Source organism: Dysidea avara, chromosome 10 (genome assembly GCF_963678975.1).
Source record: "Dysidea avara chromosome 10, odDysAvar1.4, whole genome shotgun sequence".
Classification (NCBI taxonomy): domain Eukaryota; kingdom Metazoa; phylum Porifera; class Demospongiae; order Dictyoceratida; family Dysideidae; genus Dysidea; species Dysidea avara.
Window position 1 is genome coordinate 14,298,787 of NC_089281.1, and position 8,308 is coordinate 14,307,094.

The 8,308-nt window shown below is 36.9% G+C and overlaps 1 long non-coding RNA gene across 9 annotated transcripts; it reads left to right on the forward strand.

Annotated features, from left to right (window-relative positions):
* The first annotated feature begins 9 nt into the window (after positions 1–9).
* On the forward strand, positions 10–3,342 carry LOC136237278 (uncharacterized). Of its 9 annotated transcripts, XR_010692368.1 has the most exons (7): positions 10–91; positions 152–413; positions 458–590; positions 635–736; positions 790–1,801; positions 2,783–2,866; positions 2,926–3,342. It is a non-coding gene; the product is annotated as an uncharacterized lncRNA (long non-coding RNA). The 9 variants fall into 9 exon arrangements; XR_010692362.1 differs by having other exon boundaries at positions 790–2,866; XR_010692364.1 differs by having other exon boundaries at positions 1,862–3,342.
* The last annotated feature ends 4,966 nt before the right edge of the window (positions 3,343–8,308 follow it).

An 8,308-nucleotide genomic window follows, 5' to 3' on the forward strand; every position in this document is an offset into this window, starting at 1 on the left:
CGTGTCCAAGGTGTGCACTATTTGTAACAAACTGTATCAAAGTATTAGAACAGCTGTAGAAGTTGCTTTGGCGGCTCCTGCCCCTTCGCAAGTAGGGTTTTAGTTATTATTGAGCGCTGTGCTATAGTATTGTGCACCTTTCTATGTGTAGCACAGGCAGCTCCGCTCATTAGCTGTCCGAGCAAGACAATATTTTTGACCCTTTAATCTTCAGAAAGGGATTGTCTGCTACGATTGAGACACTGGGATGTCTACCCTTTGTAAGCACTATCCGCTCTTATCCTACTACACTGTCGAGAGCTATTAGGTGTTTGTCGGTAGGTCAAAAGAGAATGTTTCCAGTGAAGATCTCGCTGGAAAACCTCCAACCTCCTCACTGGAAAACCTCCTCACTGGAATAATTTTCTTATCAAGTAAGAACACCATAGCCTAGCCTCGTTGATATATTGTTGTACAGGTGGTATGGATAAGTCAGGGAGGATATTGTTAAGTGTCAATTGTACTGCATGTAACAATGAGCCACAAGTTGTCCGAAACTTGAAGCAGAATGATCTGGTGGATATGTTCACCTATTATGTGTCCATGTCAAGGTGTGTCATGTCCATTAGAGTTCAGTAAGATAGTGTTGCTATAGTGATGCAGTACAAACGTAAGGACTTACTGTGATAATTATAACGGAGCTTCAGTTAACCTAACTTTCACCAGATCACTACTAGATGCTATGGTCCTGTTTCAGGTAATATTAAGTTCTACCTGAAATGATCTGTTAATTTTATGTTTTTCTGTTAGCAATCAAGACCTTGGATATTTCACAAAATTTTCATTGTCCATGCAGAGGAAGCTTCAGTGGACAATTTAATACAGGAGTTACAAGAAAAATTACTAGTGAGATTTTATCACATGTGTGGGAAAGTATCAATTTAGGAGAAATGATTTATCGTTATAGAGAAAGGGCCTAGTTTACAGTTACAGATCCATCAAAGGAAAATCTTGAAAAATTGAAGTATAATTCTGTAAAGCCCCTCTACCAGCTTCGATCCCATTGAGCACATAGCAGAAGCAGATACAGGGAGTGCTTTTTCACAGAAGCCAGATAATGCATGCATACACTCAAGACCAGCATTTTTGTCTGGTTAGTGATACTTCTTGAATAGATTTAACTAACGTTAGCTATGTATAACAAGTACAAGGAAGAAGTAGACATTTTAAGTATGTGCATTCTACTGCTTGAACATGCAATGTGTGTTGTTTGAATTGAACAGTCAGTCACTTGAGTTGGCTATACATCCCTGAGAAGATATAAGCAGCAAGCCTAGTTTCCTTCCTGTGAAGTTACTGCAATACAGCCCCTACAGACAGCTTGCAGACATTTTGTTCCAATACTTCAGTCTATACCCATGGCTGGATTAGGGATTAAATTTCCGCTAATATATCAACAGGTGTAGGCGACTTCCCTTGTTTCAATACCTTTTATTTGTATCAAATTGTATGATCCGTATTTTTCTTGTACTTGTTTGTTTAATCATAATTACTTATGTGTGTGAATGCATGCCCCAACCATCAATTACTGAATTGCTCAAAAGTGAAATGGTTTTCAGGTATGTTCAGTCTGTCACACAGCATTACAAACAAATAACAATATGAGAAACGTCTCTGCAGTCAATCCAGTGACTAGAAAATACAGCTGATTCCAGTTATAGAACTGATAGACAGCCACAGGAAAGTCATTTCATGCTATTGTGTCATTAACCAGCGTGTTGTGCTGCTAGCAAAGAGAAATAGGACACAAAGGAGGACAAAGGTAAGTCCATGATGCGTGCATTCTACATACTATAGTATGCCAAGCCTCTACGACCCCTAGCCTTGAACGTTATTGAAGGCATCAGTCAGCCAGCAGAAAATTTCACTGAATAATTTTTTTTATTGGAAGTGTTTTGAGTCATACTGAATGAAGGCTTGATTCTACGAAAGGCGTCTTAAAGATATTGTGAGGCTAATATTTTCTTGTGAGCAAGTGCAAACCTCCACGATTATATGGTACAAAAATTGAAAAGTGTTCTGGCTTTTGCATGATTACTAAGTTACAACTTAGTTACTTTTATGGACAGTTACTCCTAGTTAGTTACAAGGGATGTAACTAATTATATTATGTAATATAATAAGTTAGTTACAATACAAAAGTAACTAGTTACCCCCAACTCTGCTGGTGAACCTGCATCAAAAGAAAGAATGGCACCAGCCAGACACATTGTAAAACTAATTTTACATCTGAATGCTGTCCTAATCAGTAATTATGTCCTAATCAGTAATTATTGAAAAAGTGAAGTGGCCATTACGCTTTGTTCCAGAGCAGGCTGGTCAAGCGTAAACATCTCGTGTGATCTCAAAGAAAAGTTCAACCCTGATACCTCAATATCAATATATAAAGTATTATAATGAACAAATTGATATAAATTACGGTTTTCTTTTAGCTGCACTTTGTATGGCTTTTATGACCGAGAAACAAACTCATGAATGTGACAAAGGACTTCATAATATAACGATACTAATTTCAGACACCATGTTTTATTGTGTGATCACACATAGTAGTAAAAGTGGTGAGTGCCAGTGCTATAATTAAATTTTAAATGCGCTTACTGTATAGGTACAAATTTTCGAGGGACATCTAAAAGTGCTTTATTATTTTTTTGCTCTTCAATTGTCTATATACCCACCTTACTTTATGGTTAAATTAAATGCTAGACACTCACTTTATGCATAAGTCTTCCTACCTTACATATAGGTGTTGATGTAACATTCCCACATTTCAGTCTGGACTATGATCCCAGTGTTGTACAAACTTGCATTTGCTTACTCAGCATCATTGGTAGGTATAAATAGGCTTTATCTGCATGTGTGAGTTGTAGTTGCCTTGTGCTTTGCTAGTGCTGGTTTGATTGAGAACAGAGCTGATCTGTGCCTTGGTAATATGCAGTTAATCTGACATTGTAGCTATAGGTATACAGGAGAAGTAGCTACTGTCCCTAAACAAATTGATGGATAAAGATCGAAGTACTCAAGAGGAGTCACTACTGTTACAACTTCCTATGGAGTTGTTAGTTTATATCATCTCATTTGTTTCTTTACTCCCTGACAGAATAAAGCTGTGTTATGTTTCAAAGTTCTGCAAGTATGTGATTGAAGGAACACCATCAGTGTGGAAGGAGTTTGTATTGCCTTATTGTGGCAGTTGTGAAGAATGTGCTGTGAAGAAGATGCTGAATATGTATGGTAAAAATATCAAAATATTATCATTTCCTAAATGTAACCTGCAGCCATCAACATTGGTGAAGATGCTACAATATTGTACAGTGTCTTAATCTATCCTCAACCATATTAGATCCTGACCAACTGAAAAGGATTACACAACATATGCAACATCTGCAATCACTAGAAATTAAGATAAAAGATGATGGGATTTATGGCAGTGATATTAAAGAATTGCTTCTTACAACTTTGTGGTTGAAGCAGCTAACAATAGTTTCAAGTCGTGTAGGGAAAATCTTTGTGTATTGGAATGAATTAGAAATTAGGCCACCAAGTTTAATTGTTAAACCATGGGCTCATTATGATGATGATCCTGCAGTTGCCTTATTTGGCTTGGTTAGTTGTGTGTCTCCCATCCAGTGGTCTACCACTGTTTCTACTGGTGCCACTGCTACCTTCACATTGTACACCACATCCACTAAAATACCGTTAAACTTTTCGCCTAGATATCCATGTCTTCAACTAGAGTATGTAGGGTCTGGCCATGATCAAGTGAGCACTAAATTTGTCAAACTCAGTGACTTTGGTATATTGAACATGAAATATAATTTAGCAGTAATGAGTGATTGTAAGTACGACAAAAGGACAATGTATATGGTGAAGTGCATAAGATATCGTTTTGTTGTGAACAAGCTGAAGTCCATGCATATTCCTAAATTATATAATCTTAGTTGTGCCACTGATTTTGATCTTTCTAACTGTGACACACTTCATTCTGGTCATTTGGAACAGCTAGCTGTTGCTTGCCCTAATCTTCAAAGACTTAACTTGCAGAAAAGCAATGGTTGTTTGGAACGTCTACAAGGCCTAAAGGCTATTGCTAACCACTGTGACAACCTACAGGGACTAAACTTACTTTATATACCTGTTTCAAAGGTGGAGGATCATATCCTTTTCTGGGAAATATTGAGCAACATAAAGTTGACCCACTTAGCTGTGGAATTTTGTTTTTTAAAATTAGAAAACTATATAAACAAAGTAAGGTTGATTTGCTTATACCAAATATGTCTGACCATCAGAGGGATTCAATGTGGATTTCATCATGAGTGTTCTACTAATGAAGATACATCAATATTATGCCATTTTCCATCACTAAATTATTGTTATTTGCGATCTTCCTGTGGATTATCCACAGATGTGATTAATAGCTGTAAGGAACTCAAGTGTTTTGCAATCAAGGATTTCAACTACAATGGGTTATCACTTAACATGCATCGTACCTGCAGTCTACAGCAGCTCTGTATCGATTCCTTTTACACACATATTACTGATGATTTTATGATCAAAATTTCAGCTCATGGTGGACTGGTACATGTAGTTATGGGTGTAAAATCTTTTACAGGTGATGGAATGTTATCTCTTGTGAGGAACTCTCCCAAACTAATAACACTACATTTGTGTGGTCATCAACTGGATAAGAGGGCCATGGAAAGCTTTAATGTCACACTAAAGAAAACCTTTTACTATAGAAAATTAATTACTGGTGGCTACTGTATGGTAAGCAATGAAGGATACGTGACTCAAGTATTATATGAACAAGACACTGATCTGATGCCACTTTGGAACTATTGTGTATAACTAGTTTGTAGTGTATATTTGTTTCACACATTTACTACATAATGTAATTGTACTGTGCACTTAATTGACATGTAAATAATAATTATTTGAAATGTAGATATTATATATTAGCTAATATGTGACCAGATCTGCAAAAAGTGGTCTTATATTATAGCCTTCCAAGTTTGATGAGTCATAACTCATTGTGTGTTTATTGTGTTAACCTACTGCCTAAAACAGCATCCAGGAATAGTGCTTTGTTAGGAGTGTAAGGTGGCCAAATTTCAAGCTGGTGCCATACTCTCACTTCAAGTTATGGATTGCCAGGTACATTCAATTGGAAAGGCTATAAGACCCCTTTTCGCAGATCTGTTCACATATTATGAACTGATGGATGGAAGAGTGAACTCCACGCAAATAAGAACCATCATGCAGAAGTGTGGGAAAGAAATAAATGAGCAATGTTCCTGGAGATTTTTTCCTTGATATATAATATAACAGCTTCAACGAGGCCATAACATAATGAATATAGGATGGTTAGTATAGAAATAAGCCTTTGAAATTTGAAGTTCAACTTGTTTGTCGAAAAAACTGCTAGTTATCTGAATTCAACACATGATTTAAAAGATAGAATGGCTACTCATCTACTACAACTTACATCAAACATACACAAGAAGGCGATGGCAAACATTATAATTGTGTCATGGATATGTGTCTGATTTTACCTTTTAGGATAATATAGCTATATATATAAGTTATTAAAAAATTTAACCCAATTTCAATATGAGCACACATCTAGTCAGTTAAGCATGTGCTGCATCCAATATTATACAAAATTACTAAATTGCAGCCTTAATAAGTAATAATTTATGTGCTACTAGACAATCGTATTTGCACCCCTGTTCTTTGAGAGAGACCGTGTAGCAGTATACATGTATTTGTTGCATTTATCCCAATAAACTTTAATATTTAACTGTGAGGTACTTGGACAAAAGTACATACGATAACTAGCTCGTCGGTATTTTTGAATGGCACTGCCCACACTGCAATGGATGCACCCCCACCCACATAGGGTGTCAACTTTTAATTAAGTATCCCTATGATTAAGTTCAGTTAGGTGCTCAGTATAATTCAATTTGACATAAATTTCATTGCATCATCACTGCAAAGTTTTAATATTAACTGAAACCCACAATGAAACCTAACACTTAGTTTCTTATACATTTTGGTAACATAGTCAGCAAGGCCGCCCAGAGAAATTAAGGCACCCAGGGCAAAGAGTTAAAGTGGGGCCCCTGGGTAGCTGTAAGTTGAAGACCAAAAAAAAAAGACAATGACATCCTCACCAACTATATCTCCTTATTTACATTGCTCCTCTGAACAATACTGTGACTGCTCTATTAGAGTATCTAGATCTTGACTGCTCCATTAGAGATACCGATCTTTTTAGCAGGTATTCAAGGGGCCCTTGATGGGGGTCCCTTTCAGGCTGGGGTCTGGGGCAAAATTCTCCAGTTTCTCCCCCCCCCCCCCCCCCCCCTCAACCCCCCTGTGGGCTGTGGGCAGCCCTGTTAGTAAGGACAGATGCAATTGTAAGTTATTACTGTATACCAATAATATTGTACTGTTAACTGTTACATGTCTTCAACATTCCTGTAGTTACATGCATTCCAATTTGTGGTCAGACAGACATCCAGGGGCACAATAGGGGGCACCAGCAAGTGAACAAACACAAGAGTGCCCCACCAAATATAAGCATGCTGCTACTAAAATGTAGAATAGCTAAGTTATTACACCAGATATTCTAACTTTCAGATAGGGACCCGCCGATTATGCTGGCATAATTATGGGCATAATAGGTGCCTGAAAGCATTGAGCATAATGCTAGCATAATAGGTAGAATATTTGTGTAATAGTATGAATTCTAGCTTGCTGCTATCACAGAAAGATCGATATATTCTAATAGAACAGTCAGTAACTCTAATAGAACAATCACACAATTGACTGTTCTATTAGAGTGTATCGATCTTTTACATTTTGACAAGTAAGTTTGTGCTTCAGCCACTTATTATTTATCCATAAACTGGAAATTATTAGCAGAGAAGAACTGAGGCATAAATAATTGGGCATAATTTGAGCATAATAGGTAAGTATTGAGCATAACTTTAAGCATAATAGGTAAATTTTTGAGCAGTGCAGCACAGCATAATAGGTAAAATTATGAGCATAATAGGCGGGTCCCTACTTTCAGATCAATGGTCTTATATAAAACCTTCTAATAATTAGATGCTATTAAGAAAAGTGTGCTTGCCCCAGGGAAACATTAAATCATCTAATTCCAAGAGAAAATTACCCTAATTTCAAGAGCACCAGTTTTTTTGCTGTTTTCTTTTTTAACCTGTTTTCTCAATCAGCTAGGCACCCTTATAGGAATAATACCCTTATAGGAATAATACCCTTATAGGAATAATATAGGAATAATAGGAGTTTGGAATATTTCTGGAATGGTTTTAAAAAATAAAAAATTTTACTTGCAGCCATAGCTCTCTAGAATTCAATAAAAATATTATTCATCCGCAGTCACCCAGTAGTAATTGACTGCTCTATTAGATTATTTATTATTATATTAATTACTGCAATCAATACAGATTATAATGCACAGGTGTGTTACATTGTATGTGCTTGTCTAAATTAATACAAAAGTGATCAAGGGTTGGGGAGTTAGTTACGAAAAAGGGTAAAGTGCTCCAAATTTTAATTACAGAAGGGAAGAAAGAAAACTTAAGAGTCAATTCTTGTTGAGTGAAGTATCCTTTTCTTGTGGAATGGTAATTAGGTACAAAGCGGTACCAGGTGGGTAAGTCAATAAGATGATTTAGTATTTTATAAATCATAATACTCTTGCTACGAAATCTTCTGTCCTTAAGTGAAAATAAAGCTCAGTTTGTTTAACATAGAGTTATACTGCTAGACCAGAAATAATTATTGAAACAAAATGTGACTGGATTTCATATAGCTAACAAGGCTTCCTCACACACAAAGTCAAACTTACATTTTTACCAGAAATGGATTGCTGGTCTAATGCACTATCATATTCCACACTGGGGTACTTCCTTCAGCACTGGCAAGTCTGGTTTCTGTAGCAGCTTTCTTCCGACCCTGTCAAAGCCACGAGTGGGAGATTGCGCCATTAATTAAATGGCCATGGCTTTGTGATAATGGTGTGTAGTGAGCTGGGACTTCACAGAGAGCTTGCCAATAGTGTTCTCAGTCAATTTGGAGTGATTTGAGGGCCATGGAGTTGGCCTCTAAATTCCAATCGTCTTCTTACTTCATTTTATACCCCTATATTAAGCCCACCCACCCACCCACCCACCCACCCACCACCCTATTACTACCACCCTATTACTACCACCTGTGATATTATTACCCGCTCGAAAAAAGC